Consider the following 18,163-nt stretch of genomic DNA (forward strand, 5'->3'; position numbering starts at 1 on the left):
TTTTCTGTATCCAGAAAGGCCCGTACAGGACCTGCAACATGCATTATCCTGCTGAAATGTAGGGTTTCGCAGGGATCGAATGAAGGGTAGAGCCACGGGTCGTAACACATCCGAGATGTAACGTCCACTGTTCAAAGTGCCGTCAATGCGAACAAGAGGTGACCGAGACGTGTAACCAATGGCACTCCATACCATCACGCCAGGTGATACGCCAGTATGGCGATGACGAATACACGTTTCCAATGTGCATTCACCGCGATGTCACCAAACACGGATGCGACCATCATGATGCTGTAAACAGAACCTGGATTCATCCGAAAAAATGACTTTTTGCCATTCGTGCATCCAGGTTCGTCGCAGGCGCTCCTGTCTGTGATGCAGCGTCAGGGGTAACCTAAGCCATGGTCTCCGAGCTGATAGTCCATGCTGCTGCAAACGTCGTCGAACTGTTCGTGCAGATGGTTGTTGTTTTGCAAACGTCCCCATCTGTTGACTCAGGGATCGAGACGTGGTGTTCCGTATTACCCTCCTGAACCCACCGATTCCATATTCTGCTAACAGTCATTGGATCTCGACCAACGCGAGCAGCAATGTCGCGATACGACAAACCGCAATCGCGATATGCTACAATCCGACCTTTATCAAAGTCGGAAACGTGATGGTAGGCATTTGTCCTCCTTACACGATGCATCACAACAACGTTTCACCGGGCAACGCCGGTCAACCGTTGTTTGTGTTGTAAGGTGTATGCTTCGCCGGCGATGGACGAGGCATGACATAATCTCTGACCAGAGAGTAGTTTATCGTTAGTTGTTGCTTGGCTAGTCTGCGCGAATCGACAGTAGAAGTTGTCTGCGCTTGTCTGCGCGAGTCTGCAGTAGTAGTCAGTCGGATACGGTAGTAGCGAGTCGGCATGCGTCGGCTGTGTGCTCTGGTCGCGACTCTGGTCAGGACTCTGGAGGATGAGTATTGTTGTAGAAGGTAAAGAAGCAGCCTTGCGCATATTTAATAATGTATGTTAACTGTAATTTAATTTGTTCAGAAAAAATGCCCCAATAATAATTTTTTTATAAAGTAACTCTTTTAAAGAAAAGTATTCATTTCAATTTAAAGAATTTTTCCACTCTTTTGAAGAAAAAGCATTCATTTCAATTTAAAGAATATTTCCTATGCATTCCTTCCAAGAATCAATATATATATATGTATATATATATATATATATATATATATATATATATATATATATATATATACGCCAGCATTGCACGAAGCTGTGTCGATAAATAAGAGCAGATATATAGTTGCAGTTTTTATTGAGGTAAGAATTTTGCTTTTGTTATTCAGAATACAGGGCCGAAGGTCAGCGCTGCTGTCCTTATAAAATTTACCAGATATTATTATTTCTGTTAGGAGGTTACATTTCGTTCATGGTTCATTATTTAATCAATATTATTGTGAGGTTTATGGTCAATTATCATTTCCATTTATCAATTTTGTGGGGAGTTCACGCATGGTTCCATTTCACATTTTTTATTTAACATATTTTTGCTGGGAGTTTACGCTTGGCTCCATTTCCATTTCAAATTTTCATTTAATTAAATTTACGTGTGGAGAGGTTACACTTGGCTCCATTTTCTTGTTTTTCATTTAACATTTCTGTGGGAAGGTTACACTTGGCGACATCCGGCCAGGATCGTATTTCTTTGTGAATCTTCTGAGAAGTAGTCATATATCTGCTCTTAATTACTTAAATGTAATTAGCATTTGGCGCAACGCATTTACTAATTTGTCACTCTTTCTTCCACAGATCATCGGCAATTTGTTGCTCTTTGTTATAATTGTGTTTGTTGCGTTTTTTGCATTGTGTTTGTTTCATTTGTGAGTAATTTTGATTTTTTGATTTGTGAAAAATGCCGCGAAAAACTGTTAACAGTACATCGCGATGTATAATGAGTGAAATAGCCGACTTAAATAATGTGACCGATAGTACTTGCGACACGCAGTGTAATGATGACAATCCTTCAATTACAGACAATCAGTGTGTACCGACCACTAACGTTGATTTTGATCCTAATGATGAACAAATGAATTCAATTGTGTCCTCTGTTAATTTGACGACAATTGATGACGCGGGACGTTCTGATACAATGAACGCTGCCCAGCTTGAAACACCCGGTTTTCGAAATTTATTTAATGAACAGACAAATTTTTCTAATGAAAATGAACAGTGTAATCAGAGTACGACAGATTTATTCAATTCCGAGGCAGTGACTAACAGTACACATACGATTAGCAAACATTTTCAAGAATCACAGAATATCCAAATGGATACACAAAACGTGAACAATTGCAGATACGTCATCAAAGAGCACAGAGAATAGAGCCGGTAATATTGGCTTGGATCAAATTATGGCAGTATTGCTACAGTGTAAGAATGAAAATTTCAAACAACTTAATGAAAATAATGAAAATTTCAAACAACACTTTAATGAAAAATTAGACAACAATTCCAGACAACTTAATGAAAAATATGACAACCTTAATGAAAAATTAGACAACAATTCCAAACAGTTGAATGAAAAACTAGACAACAATTCCAGACAGCTTAGTGAACAGATTACAGCCGTTGCCGCGCCATGTCATGATACTAAAGAACAATTACGTGAGGAAATTGAGATTTGTGCTAGGGAAAGTAGTGAAGAAATTAGATCTGTTGCTCAAGAATTAAGGGATATGCAAACAGCTACAACAGAATCACTTAGGGACGAAATTAGTGCAGTCGGTAAACAATGCTCTGAAAAAGCAACACAATTACGCGACGAGTTTAAATTAATGTATAGCGTCCCCAGTGCCATATTACGAAAAGACTTTAAATTATTTATAAAGAAGACATTCATAATTTGTAAGAGATTTTTTTTATCATGTAGCCATAAAATAATAATTTCTCTGTGTAGGTTTAGATTGCAAAGAAATAATTTATGACAGAATGATCTAAAGAGACGACAAGTTACACTCTTTTGTTAATTTTTTAGTCGACCTTACTTCTTCGCTTGTCTTGAATGTGTCTAGAGGGACATCTTGTGTGTGCTGACAAATGTAAGCATATTTGTATGAGTTAAACATATAATATAACTATTTAATATTATTGTGCACTTTTAATTTGTAAGAGGTGATCCCGATTTCATGTCCGCCTTCCTTGAATTAACCTGCATTCAAGTAATTTACAGCTCAACAATCGCAGCGGCCGATGCAGCCAACGACGCCATTACGTGGCGATATTAACTTATGAAAAATTAGCGGAAGCGGAAAACTCGCCCGCTATTAGCATAATATTAATTTTTCTCCACAGCCGCACGAAGTTGCAGAAATACTTAGCTTTAAGATTCTTATTTTCAGTAGCATAGCCGAGACCCAGAGCCAGGACTCTGACTACAATACAATGGTTAACGGAGGTAAGAAAATACTCTCGCGCGTGTGTGGGCCGCAATTGTAATTAATAACTAAAGATCTTTTGCTTTAACGTCAACTGACTAGCCGAGGAAATTTATATGAAAAGTTTATTACATTGTTCAACTTAAATATCATTTTTATGAAGGCCCACCACGTAAGTCGGCAACAATCAAAAAATAATAATAACAATAATAATATATACATTAAATTACGACGGCCGACGGACGCGAGATTGGCGCCGCAACTTTGGGGCCCGATTAATATGATTCTATTGTAATGAATGTAATTATGTATGTGTCTAATTGTTGTAAAATATTAATGCTTGTATGAATTCTTTTACATGTACAACAACAAAACCACACCCTGAGGAGATCTGGAGAGGAAAAAGTGTAGAAAAGAAAGAGGATTGCGAGAAAGAAAAATAAGTAAGGTAAGGCCTATTGTGCAAGCATCCTGTGTAGCTCTGTGCGGAATATCGAACCCATGTGCACATGATATACCTTCGGTGTTTTGTGTATTTATGTGTTTATTTTTGGAGGGGATAATTATTCATTTTGTGTATTTATGTGTTTATTTTTGGAGGGGATAATTAATCGTGTGTGTATCAGTGTTAAAGATTCGTCAGTGGCTTAAAGTGAATTTAGTATGGGTAAGATAGGACAACCTAAAGCATCCGTACCAGAAGAACAAAATTCTGTTAATATGGAAAGTGAGGATCATTTGCAATACGTAAACGAATCCCAAGCCACCGCCTCGGATAACATAATTTCCGGAGCGGGGGGCGAGGATCTGTGGACGGTGAATGACGCTCCACAGCAGAATGGGAATAGAGTAACAACTCCACTGCCTGGGCAGGGGGGCCAACCGAGTGCTAGATTAAGCGGGGCACCAGTATGATCACCGATTGCAGACCCATTTGCAGAATTTCTGCGCAGGTTAGAAGAAAGAGATAGGGAAAGAGATCAGAAACTGGCTCAGATGCTCCATGAGCAAGAGCAACAAAGAGAACTGAAAGAAAGGGAAAAGGAAAGAATGTCAGAACAGAGGGAAAAACAAAGAGACGAAAAACTGGCTCAGATACTGCATGAGCAGGAGAAAAAATTAACGCAAAAGCTCATTGAGCAAGAGCAGCGCAGTGAAGCAAAACTCGACAGTATCCAAAGCGAACTAGCCGAGATGCGGGATGCGTGCAAAGAAATACCCGATCTTGCGCAAAGCTTAGCCGGCGAAATGCAAAAATTACAGATATCGCAGGCTAGGCTTGAAGACAATGTCCAGACTTTAACCAACCGCGTGGATAATGTGGAGATAGATGCACGGAAAAGTATTGACGCATATTTGGAAGTGCAAGCTCAAAAAGTAGAAAAACAATTAAATGAATGGCTAGAAGTAAAGGATCGCGAGATATCTGCAAAGATTGAAAGCGACATAAAAACAGCTGTAGAACAAGCGACTGCGGCCGCGAGTGTAAATATTGACGCCAGCGCTGCCGCACTACATGCCGAATTAACACAGATTAAGTCCCGTGTGACTGCGGAGTTGCCAAATTGGCAACAGGAGGTCGCGCGGAGACTGTCTGCGTTGGGAAGCAATGTAAACAGTGGCGGACAGATCATGAATCAGACTCCGCGCACTGATTACTATAAAAACGCTGACGGTAGCCAGGGTGCGAGTGCGCAACCGCAACCTAATGCGAATTATGAGCACGAACAACATGCGATACGGTGCAGCGTACATCACGAAGTGATGAATGTCCCAGAATGTAGCAATCAGACGTGCAAAACAGAGGACAATGTAATAAAACACAGGACATTCCAACCTTTCAATAGCGAAAAACGAAATGTCCACCCTGTTGTATTTATTAAGAGCTTCAGGAATGTGTTTCCTAGGACATGGACGGAAAGACAAAGAATACAGTTCGTGGTCTCCTTTATTCAAGGTGACGCGGCACTGTGGGCCACCGACTTGTCCGAAAAATGTCTAACGATGCAACAGTTTGAAGGTGCATTCTTGCAAAAATTCTGGTCCGATAGCGTCCAAGAAAGACTACGAAAGGAGTTGTACAGTCCAGAAATGTACAATCCTAAGATGGGAACGTTACGCAAATATTTCGAAAAGTATATAAACAAAACCAGGTACTGGGACGAGCCAATGTCCGATCGTGATATAATCAGATTAATAAAAATGAAGTTGCCCAGTGAAATTAAAAGATATTTCATCAATGTGCCGGAATACGATATAGAACAATTCATGGAAATAGTGGATTCTGTTGACCTATTGATCGAAGATATGAAAACCGAAAACAAGTGGAACCATGCAGGCTATAATCAACACAAAGCCGATTACAATAGCAGCCACAGTAACGGTAGTAACTTAGTACCAAATGGTAACGGGAATAGGCAAGAGCACCGGCAACAGAATCGAGGCACAAACAATGGCAATGGTTATAACGGCAACGGTTATAATCGTCAAAATCGAAAGAGACATCATGATGGACGCATGAGTAATGGATATAATGGTAACGGCAATCCGCAATGGCGCAACAACCGAAACCAGTGGCGTGGTCGTAACGAACCGACACCACAGTGGCAACAAAACACAGCGCCACAGTGGAACGCCAACCCAGGTCCGTCACAGAACATGTCAGGGAGTTACAACCGACCACCACAAAACCAGAGCCATACACAATATCAAAGTACACCATCGGGGAGGCAGGGCGGCCAACCCAACAGTAGCAACAACAACAACCAGAACCACAATGTGAGGTTAGTGGAAGTGACAGACAACTGTCAACCCACTAATGCTCATCCGTTAAACTAAAGACAGCCACAATACGCTCTCCGTTGTTGGCTGCAGAATGGTGTAGTGAGGGCACATTCACGGATGACAGCCATAAACTTTGTATGCTGAGATACAATGAAGGAACAAAAATAGAAAAGGAACTTGTAGACATACCGCAGAAATGTAACCGAACCGACAAAAGTGTTGTGCAGGCTATATTGCAAGCAGATATGTATGGAGCACCAATACAGATAATAGTCGATACCGGTGCGTCAACCAATGTCATGAGTGCAAATTTTTACAAGTACTTGAGTCAAAATAATAGAATACCAGTATTGCCAGTGAAGAATTGTCGTGTTACAGGTGCAATTGGTGCACAATCTCATATCATAAAGCACCAGGTGCAAGTCGAGTTTACGGTAGGAAATGAAGCAATGAAAAGCTCGTTCCTAGTAGTTAAGGGATTAGGTGTTGCTTGCATCCTGGGGATGGAATTTTTACGCCAGATGGACGCAAAAATCGACCTCTTGTGCGGGAAAGTAAGCCTTATGAATGAGGATAGACGTGTAGTTTTGCCGTTGTTGAGGACACGGGAAGTGCACGGTAAATATTGCCGGAGCTTTCAAACGAGATTCGAAGGAATACAGGTAATGAATTTATATTCTGGCTTAAGTACAAGACAAGCATATTTTAAAGATTTTATTACTGAAGGCAAAGAGGAAAAAGGGAAACTGATAGCCATGAAAGTTAGGGAGTCAGAACATTTGACTGAAGCACAACAAAACGAATTGACTCAGCTACTTACAGATTATGAGAATGTGTTTTCGGAAAAACCCGGTGTTATCGAGGGCTACACCTATAACATCGAAGTGGTACCTCACGATACTTTCTGTCACGCAAACTACACCATCCCGTGGTCAAAGGAGGAGACAATTGCGAAGGAAACAAGAAAAATACTTAAAAAGACATAAAGAAGTTCGTTCAGTAGAGCAACGTTTACATTTGTGTGTAGTAGGTTAAGTTTATAGTGTATTTTTTTGTGTGTAAATGTTAAGATTTTAGTGTAATATTTAAAGACAATGAGGCACATAAGATTAGTGCGATTCAATTTTGTAGATGTTAAGGAATAATAGTATTTTTAAGCAATTGCATTTTGAAGAAAAAAAATGAACGTAGGTTTAAGAATATGTTAAAAATTTCATGTTGAAAAATGCTTTAAAAATATTTAAAAAAAATCAATGACATGTAATGATGAAAGAATTTTTCATTAGTGTGTCATGAATATTTTTGAACTGTAGTAGTAATGCAACTTATGAAATTCAATATTATAGTGTATAAGTCGTTTCATGTATTTATGTCTATACCGATCTTGAAATATGCTCAACCATAATTTACTTAACAATGTGAGTGCAGGGTGTACATCACCCAAGGTACCTCATGTGTTGTGGACAAAGTACAAAGCAAATCAGTAAACGCGACTACCGCTAAGCACTGTTAAAATATATTGCCATCTGCTAAGGCAGAGATTTGCACGAATTTGTAGTGTAAACAAAAGTCACAAATCTAACATTAATCTAGGAACTTGCACGCTAGGCCTAGATTATAAAATGTGTACAATAATGCGAGAGGCAAAGTTTTGTAAAGTCGAGCCTGGCTCTGGAGAGCAAGTACGCAATGAGTGGGCAGACATGACATGGGGACTTACCTCAGATGAGACGGAAATACAATTGTATAGTCAAAAAATCTGAAGGCAAGTACGACTCTAAGTGGAAAATAAAAAGAGATAATTAGTGCGAGAGACTGGTAAAATCCAGCACTAGCCAAAATCCAGTTCAGACTGAATGAAATACATTAGTGTTTGTGAACTAATCGAAACAGTTACTTTAAACAGTGTGAAATACTGTGAAGGTGAAACTGTGATATGGACAGTGAAGTGCTAGTATTGAACGTTCAACAGCGGTGAGGACGCCAAACGCCAATATTACGCACGAAAAACTGTGAATTTACTATAAATGTGAACTGTTAACGTGAAGTGAACCCACAGTCAATATTTTTGGGACAGACTGTAGTTTCAGTGAGCACAATAATGCGAGATTGGAATGCGATGAGTGGACTGTTGCAAAACAGCGACCGCAGAAACGGCGAATGTTTGTGCTAAGCTCGTATTGGGACACTCACCAGTGCCTGCGAGTGCGGCGAAAACATAAATAATTTTATCAAGACAAAAACTGACGTGTAATGGAAACAGTATTGCATCAAAACTGCATTCACGGGAGAAGGTCCATGTTATGTTTTCTGCAAGACAGTGCTAGCTTGACACTCGGAAACTGGCGAAAACTTAACAACAACTGCCGCACTAATAAATTCTTCTTTCCCACTAGCGTAACCATCTGCGGCGGGAAACAAATATTACGTTGGTTGTGTGTGTGTTTGCCGGCCGAAGTGGCCGTGCGGTTAAAGGCGCTGCAGTCTGGAACCGCGAGACTGCTACGGTCGCAGGTTCGAATCCTGCCTCGGGCATGGATGTTTGTGATGTCCTTAGGTTAGTTAGGTTTAACTAGTTCTAAGTACTAGGGGACTAATGACCTCAGCAGTTGAGTCCCATAGTGCTCAGAGCCATTTGTGTGTGTGTTTCATGTACTACGTCGGAGATGCGTAGCAGAGCTGACTCCTGCCAACAAGAGCGGGGGGCGGATATCATCCCACTCCGCCACGCCCGGCCGAGACAGAAGCGCATCGCCAACGGTGCAGCCGATCAGCTGATTCTGACGTTCCGCGACGGCGAGACACACGCTGGCGTCGAGCGGGCGTTGACCTCTCCGCAGCCGCCGCGAACGCCGAGCACCGAACACACCAACCGACGCCGTCGCGAGCCAAACATCGCGGCGTAGATCATCAACGACACCGCAATCAATTGTTTTAATGACCTCATTTTTTGCATAGTGCAACAAAAATATTTGTATGCATTTCCTGTACTCCAATGACATTCCAGAAACAATTAAGTGAAAGTGACCAAAGCAGTTAGTCTGTCGCTCCGCCGAGGTTTTCCCCAGGTTTCCCTACGGCCGCGCCAAATGGGGAGCGAACAGTTGACACCCCTGGGACTTCAAATATTCCGGACTAACTCGTGGTTGTATACCTTGAACCTCATCTGTATTACACTTTGTGGACAACACACCTCAGTAATTTAACGCTTTAAATATACGATGTGACATATGTAAACTGCGAAAGAAAAATCTGCGTGTGAACACTGTGGACATGAAAGAGGAAATATTTATGTCAAAAAACACGAACATTTTTTATGACATAAACATTTCGGGGGGCAATATAGCGTCCCCAGTGCCATATTACGAAAAGACTTTAAATTATTTATAAAGAAGACATTCATAATTTGTAAGAGATTTTTTTTATCATGTAGCCGTAAAATAATAATTTCTCTGTGTAGGTTTAGATTGCAAAGAAATAATTTATGACAGAATGATCTAAAGAGACGACAAGTTACACTCTTTTGTTAATTTTTTAGTCGACCTTACTTCTTCGCTTGTCTTGAATGTGTCTAGAGGGACATCTTGTGTGTGCTGACAAATGTAAGCATATTTGTATGAGTTAAACATATAATATAACTATTTAATATTATTGTGCACTTTTAATTTGTAAGAGGTGATCCCGATTTCATGTCCGCCTTCCTTGAATTAACCTGCATTCAAGTAATTTACAGCTCAACAATCGCAGCGGCCGATGCAGCCAACGACGCCATTACGTGGCGATATTAACTTATGAAAAATTAGCGGAAGCGGAAAACTCGCCCGCTATTAGCATAATATTAATTTTTCTCCACAGCCGCACGAAGTTGCAGAAATACTTAGCTTTAAGATTCTTATTTTCAGTAGCATAGCCGAGACCCAGAGCCAGGACTCTGACTACAATACAATGGTTAACGGAGGTAAGAAAATACTCTCGCGCGTGTGTGGGCCGCAATTGTAATTAATAACTAAAGATCTTTTGCTTTAACGTCAACTGACTAGCCGAGGAAATTTATATGAAAAGTTTATTACATTGTTCAACTTAAATATCATTTTTATGAAGGCCCACCACGTAAGTCGGCAACAATCAAAAAATAATAATAACAATAATAATATATACATTAAATTACGACGGCCGACGGACGCGAGAAATGACAGCAGAACTTTCGCGCACACTGGATGCAAAAGTAGACGCGAAATTCGACCAACAGAACAGTCAAATTGACGAACGTTTTAATCATCACCTACAAAACAGTGAAACGCGTTTCCGTAAATTTATACAGGAACAAAATAAAGTAAAACGACAAGTCATGGAAACAATTACCGCACAGAGACAGGAAGATAAGCGTAAATTGTTTACGAAAGCAAAAACATACGTAGACAGCAATATTGCTACAATATCGGAGGAAATTAATACCAACAAACAGTTGAACACCGAATTGCGTGATGAAATTTCCGATCTTAAATCAAAAACAGATACACACACAGTAGACTTTCAAACAGTGACCGACAGACTCGAACAATTAGAACTAACACAGGATCCTGATGTCATCAAAGCTGACGTTAAAAAATTGAACGAAACCACACGTAAAATACAAAAACAAATTAATGCTTCTGACACTAAAAACGATGATCAGGTAAAAATACTGACTGAAAAATATGATGAATTGGCCAGTCGTATAGACGTTATTGAAAGTAATAATGACAGCAAATCAGATGATACTTCACCGATTTCGTTTAATCAGACACCTGAATTCCAAAATTTACAGCAAACGATCAGTGAGATAGATTCGTCTAATAATACATTACGTAGAAAATTGTCAACTTTACAGCAAGAAGTGACAGAGATGAAAAATGTTTCAGTTAATAACACGTCACAGCATACGACACATTCCGAACATTTCTCACAATCACACAGCCAGTATAATTTGGGTAATTTACAGAGACTACGTGACTTAGATTCCGAACAGTCAAAGACAAATAGATTCTTACAATCCTGAACCTGTTCACACATTCAGAGACGATAACGTTGATTATAATCAGTTTTTATCCGTAAGAAAATCTAAGGAATTTAATAATGACAAAGCACAGGTACACGCATTGAACTGGATACGTCGATTTATTTTTGTACTTTCACCGCCATTACCTGTAATGCAGAAACTACAATTAGCATGGATACAGCAATTTGCTTTTGAATTTCCACCGGCATTGCCTGTAACGCAAAAGCTAAAATTTATTTGCAGCGCGTAATTGGCATCAGGGGATTCATTACGCTTTAATGAGTATGTGCCGTAGCGTGCACAGGGCCCGGAGCCGTAGTAGTGCTGTTTCATCTTTAGTTTTCTGCACTTCTGCCTTCTCTTCTACTATCCTTCATATCTATCAAAACAGCTCTTCAACTATTGCTCTACCTAGGATTAAGAAAAATGTAAAGAAAACCTGATACGACAAGTTTTTACCGAAAGTGACAATTTTTTATTAGACGCTCGAGAAATGACAACCACGAGAACTTTAATATCAGAGAAAATTTTAATCATCAGTACGTGTAAAAAAATTGTCAGCAATAGCGAACACATTTTGGTAGCAATAGAGGTTTTTCTCCGCAATAGCAACAAAGTCAGCCGGTTAGCATACCTAACCAACAATGTAATGTACAAGGTCCACCGAGCTTTAATGTTTCGCCGCGTGCACGTATAGTCTCAGCTCCAACAAATACACTCCTGGAAATTGAAATAAGAACACCGTGAATTCATTGTCCCAGGAAGGGGAAACTTTATTGACACATTCCTGGGGTCAGATACATCACATGATCACACTGACAGAACCACAGGCACATAGACACAGGCAACAGAGCATGCACAATGTCGGCACTAGTACAGTGTATATCCACCTTTCGCAGCAATGCAGGCTGCTATTCTCCCATGGAGACGATCGTAGAGATGCTGGATGTAGTCCTGTGGAACGGCTTGCCATGCCATTTCCACCTGGCGCCTCAGTTGGACCAGCGATCGTGCTGGACGTGCAGACCGTGTGAGACGACGCTTCATCCAGTCCCAAACATGCTCAATGGGGGGCAGATCCGGAGATCTTGCTGGCCAGGGTAGTTGACTTACACCTTCTAGAGCACGTTGGGTGGCACGGGATACATGCGGACGTGCATTGTCCTGTTGGAACAGCAAGTTCCCTTGCCGGTCTAGGAATGGTAGAACGATGGGTTCGATGACGGTTTGGATGTACCGTGCACTATTCAGTGTCCCCTCGACGATCACCAGTGGTGTACAGCCAGTTAAGGAGATGGCTCCCCACACCATGATGCCGGGTGTTGGCCCTGTGTGCCTCGGTCGTATGCAGTCCTGATTGTGGCGCTCACCTGCACGGCGCCAAACACGCATACGACCATCATTGGCACCAAGGCAGAAGCGACTCTCATCGCTGAAGACGACACGTCTCCATTCGTCCCTCCATTCACGCCTGTCGCGACACCGCTGGAGGCGGGCTGCACGATGTTGGGGCGTGAGCGGAAGACGGCCTAACGGTGTGCGGGACCGTAGTCCAGCTTCATGGAGACGGTTGCGAATGGTCCTCGCCCATACCCCAGGAGCAACAGTGTCCCTAATTTGCTGGGAAGTGGCGGTGCGGTCCCCTACGGCACTGCGTAGGATCCTACGGTCTTGGCGTGCATCCGTGCGTCGCTGCGGTCCGGTCCCAGGTCGACGGGCACGTGCACCTTCCGCCGACCACTGGCGACAACATCGATGTACTGTGGAGACCTCACGCCCCACGTGTTGAGCAATTCGGCGGTACGTCCACCCGGCTTCCCGCATGCCCACTACACGCCCTCGCTCAAAGTCCGTCAACTGCACATACGGTTCACGTCCACGCTGTCGCGGCATGCTACCAGTGTTAAAGACTGTGATGGAGCTCCGTATGCCACGGCAAACCTGGCTGACGCTGACGGAGGCGGTGCACAAATGCTGCGCAGCTAGCGCCATTCGACGGCCAACACCGCGGTTCCTGGTGTGTCCGCTGTGCCGTGCGTGTGATCATTGCTTGTACAGCCCTCTCGCAGTGTCCGGAGCAAGTATGGTGGGTCTGACACACCGGTGTCAATGTGTTCTTTTTTCCATTTCCAGGAGTGTAGTAACACACAGTAACAAGGAAATCAGTGTGTACAGAAAACACACTATTTCAATTCGTATCGCAATGCATCGTATAGAAATGACTATCATGACAGACGTAAAAATAATGAGCACAATTTTCAGCGTACATTTAATAACAGTCTATCTTATCAGCAGCAAGAACATCAGCAACAACAAATAATCATGAATGAACCAGACAGTAGGTATCATCCAGAATGTAAGACGTCAGGAAGAAATGACAGAACGGTACAAATAGTGGAACTGCCACAACATCCTCCCGAAAATAATAACACGTCAGACAGAATTTGACTAGATACAGTACAGGTTGCATCTTCCAGTAACGCAAGCAATACTTTTGACACGCAGAATCTTGTTCACGAGAATGTTATTTGAAACATGCTTTGTTGAATGCACCACTTTTATCGCACCCAGATCTTACCAGAAATTTTTCCATTGCCACCGACAGTTCTAACACCGCTTTAGGCGTACATATTTTTCAGGAAATTGAAGAAGATGGTTGTACAGTAATTAAAAACATAGCCTTTGCCAGTCGCATTCTGTCAGCTGCTGAGCGCAATTATTCTGTTACTGAACTTGAAACATTATGTGTTGTATGGGCTTTTACCAGATTTAGGCATTTTCTTTATGGAAGACTCACTACCGTTTATACAGACCATAGAGCGATACAATTTTTACTTTCGGCTAAATTTACACACGACAGATTAAGTAGATGGAAACTTTATTTACAGGAATTTAATTTTACAATTGTTCACATTCCCGGTACACAAAATATTGTAGCAGACGCACTATCTCGTTCTCTCAGCAACAATCAGCAAGACATCGCAACCAACTTCTACAAAGCAAATTTCAGCGTCATGTACATTCAACAAGTTGCATTTGAAAATTTCATTTCGTCGTCATTACAAGACATAGCACAAGAGCAGAATAAAGACAACGTATGGAAAGAGATTAAACACCTTTGGCAAGATAGGAATAATGTTACCATTAGAAACCATTACACTGTACGCAATGACATTCTGTTTCGCCGCTCTCATCCTGACAGCAACAATTGGTTATTATGCATTCCTGACGAACTTGTTAACAAATTAATCTGGTATACTCATTTAAGTTATGCACATTACGGAGCCAGAAAATGTTTTCTTATACTGAGACAGAACTGTTATTTTACCAACATGGAGAAACGTATTCGACGAGTTTTAGCGTCATGTAAAATCTGCCAGAAAGCTAAATCAGATACGACTTCAGATATTCCTCCATTACATCCCATTGTTCCTGTTTAATTAAGACACATGGCCGCTGTAGATATTTTTGGTCCGATTCCTAGAACTAATAGAGGTTTTTGCTACATCTTTGTCGCTGTCGAACTCACTTCAAAATTTGTTACCTTCACTCCGTTACGCAAAGCTACTGCTAAAACTGTATCGAAAGCATTTGTAAAACAATTTCTATTTCATGTAGAGCATGTGTTGAAAGTAATTTCCGACAATGGACCACAGTTTCGATCTGCTATATGGACACGTATGTTACGAGTTAGAAACATTTCTCCGATATATATATATCCAGGTACTATGCTTCTTCGAACCCTTGTGAACGATTAATGAAAGAAATTGGTAAACTATGTAGAATTTACTGCCATAAAAAACATATTGATTGGGACACACACATACTCTCATTCCAAGATGTAATTAATTCCATACCGAATGAATCTACTATGCTATCTCCGTCTGTTATACTGAAAAACGTTGAACCACCTAACAAAATCAAAGAATTAGTAACATTTCCTACATCTCGTCGACTACGACACCATGAAATAATTGACATTGCGCTGAACAACATCAAACGTGCCGCAGAGCGCCGGAGTAGACAGCAAAAACAGGTTTGTACACGCCGTGACTTTCACATTGGACAGAAGATATTAGTACGTACACACTATTTATCCAACAAAGGAAAGAGTAGGTGCAGTAAATCTGAATTTCTATACGCAGGTCCATATCGGATTCGCAGCATTCCTCACCCCAATGTAGTACACGTCGAAACTTTGAGAACCAGAAAAACCAAAGGGAACCACCACGTGTCGAACGTCAAACCTTTTATTGAATGAAGATACTTTATGATTTATCGCACTGTAATGCCATTTCCTAACATTTTATGACCACTTATGCAATTATATTTATGTGACTACTTACTGATGATTATCGCATTTTTTCTTGGCAAGTGCCTGGTAAGGTAAGGTTAGTAGATCGTACTGATGATTATCGCATTTTTTCTTGGCAAGTGCCCGGCAAGGTAAGGTTAGCAGATCGCTTTTCTTGTCGTTACACACCAGACCGTGCATATTTTCCATTTTTTATGTATGTATGATTATTTTCCTGTTTTGTTTGTATGTACTATGAAGTATTTAAGGTATAACAAACACCAGTTGGCTTTAACATTTTGCCTTATGATAGCTAAACATCGTGACTACTTTACTTTTTTTTTTTTTGCTGCTACATTGTGATACACTGTGTACATTTTTGCTTCTGAACACTGTCGATGTTTTTAACATATTATGTTTTCTGTCATGCTATGCTGTATGCACAATTATGTTACTATAAACCAGTTTTTATCTAATGGGTATATGAATTAAATGCAAGACATTAATCTTTGTTCATCATTTTCAGAAAGAAATAACGTGTAAACGAAATAAATTAAACAGAAATGGGAATTTCACCTTCGGAATGAACGAAAGAGGATGCAATACCTCGTGATGAAGAGTAAATGGATCAGAATTAACAAGCATTAACAAGAATATACTATACACATCGTAGAATAGCAGTCTTAACTAATTTTTTCTTTCAGAATACGAGGCGATTGATGCAGGCTGTCAGACAGAACTACACATCTTAATTTTAGTGATGAAATATGCTAGAAATAAGGAATAGTTGTATAATGAATAATGAAGCGACTCTTTTGCAGATGATAATGAATGGTGATGAATAATGATGAAGAATATGCTACTATGGATAATGAAGTTTTTCTTTAGAGGTGATGATAATAATGGAGTTATGGTGATATGGATAATGAAGCTTTTCTTTGCAGATGAAAATAATTATGAAGTTTATATATTTGCTGTTAGTTAAGAGATGCTATGTAGTTATTTAAGTATTTGTTGCAGTTCGTTTTGACAGTATGTTTTATATCGTATGGTATGATGACTGAAGGTTTTGGAAAGGACAGCTAGAGAACACATATATTTTTATACACATTTCACTACCTGTTAATTCGAAGTTCATTACTTTTCAGCATAATATGCGTTTCTTCTTTCAGCTCAATAATCCATTTTGTATTTTTTGCACTAGAAGCTTTTCATGATACTTACTAAACCTGTTACTTATTAAACCTGTGCTAGTACTTGCATTTTTTTTACCCAGTTGTGTCTATCATTTATGAATGTGATCACATATACTCCACTTGTTTCATAACCTTGCTACCGCTGACTCATGACGAATGACGTTACACATCTTCATTTGCAGCAATAACTCAAAAGCAAACAAAGTAATTACCAGTCCCAAATAATGCTACTAGTTTAAGAGAGTTCTGAATAATACTGATCAGCTCTGAATAGTATGTCACTTCAATAATGACTTCTGAATAATACAAAAAAAAGAAAATGCTTTGTAACTGGCCAATGAATGCCACTGTTTATTGTAATAAGATTACCTATGATGCCAATGATTACTATAATTAGACTAATTATGTATAAATGCTATGCCAATAATTAACTCATTTTGAGTAATGACTTCTGAATAATACAAAAAAAATGCTTTGTAGCTGGCCAATGAATGCCACTGTTTATTGTAATAAGATTACCTATGATGCCAATGATTACTTTAATTAAGTGAATTATGTTAATGCTATGCCATTCATTAGCTTCTGTTTTGAATGATGACTTCTGATGGTTTGTAACTGGGCAATGAGTGCCAGTAATTACTATATTCAGTTAATTTTATGAACATTATTCTGTAATACTACACACATTGTACAGAAATGTTCAGTAACTGGGCGATGAGTGCCACCAATTACTCAAATCAGTTGTTAGACTAGTGTAATTCTCAATGAAGACTACTATGTGACTTAATGTCCTTCACCTTCTGACCTAATTACCAGAAATTACTGCAATATCCATCTGTCCTGTCTATCCTCATGATCATGGAGCACTATATTTGGTTTTTGCACTAATTCCACGTTGGTCTATTTTACAAGAACATGGTGTTGACACGACATGCTGTCCACCACCTTGAGCGATGGAGATGTTATTATGGTCCCACTGTTTGGTGTACCTAGTGTACTATCAAAATGATAGCATGGAATATTATTACGACATTTCAGTGTCTTGGCTACACTGATTAATACTTCAAGGAAAAGAGCTTCAGATTGTCTTACTTGGTGTTGTGCTTCTGTAGAAAGATATGGACTTTCAGTGCAGCTGCGTGCAACCTAAAGTGCTACAACCACGGCGCAATCCTTCCCATTCCTTATGATAAAGACATATACTGTGCGTGTGCACTTCCTTTCATTTGTTAATAAGATCAGTTGTCCTGAAAATACTAAAGACTTCTATAGTGCATGTGCACTTTATTTCACTCCTTGATACGTTTATTTGTTGTAAAAAAATACTAGAGAGTTTTACAGTGCGTGTGCACTTTTGTCATTTATTAATATGATTTGTACTCATTTTGTGATTTCCGTATAAGTTCTGTACTACAGTAT

General features: G+C 40.1%; 1 long non-coding RNA gene across 1 annotated transcript in view; it reads left to right on the top strand.

The window, feature by feature from the left end:
* Positions 1-857: 857 nt before the first annotated feature.
* Positions 858-18,163, top strand: part of LOC126484301 (uncharacterized) — a 51,048-nt gene continuing 33,742 nt past the window's right edge. Inside the window, exon 1 of the long non-coding RNA XR_007587835.1 lies at positions 858-981. This is a non-coding gene — a long non-coding RNA (uncharacterized LOC126484301). The remainder of the gene's footprint in view (positions 982-18,163) is intronic.

The sequence above is a fragment of the Schistocerca serialis genome, chromosome 6, assembly GCF_023864345.2.
Source record: "Schistocerca serialis cubense isolate TAMUIC-IGC-003099 chromosome 6, iqSchSeri2.2, whole genome shotgun sequence".
NCBI classification, from domain to species: domain Eukaryota; kingdom Metazoa; phylum Arthropoda; class Insecta; order Orthoptera; family Acrididae; genus Schistocerca; species Schistocerca serialis.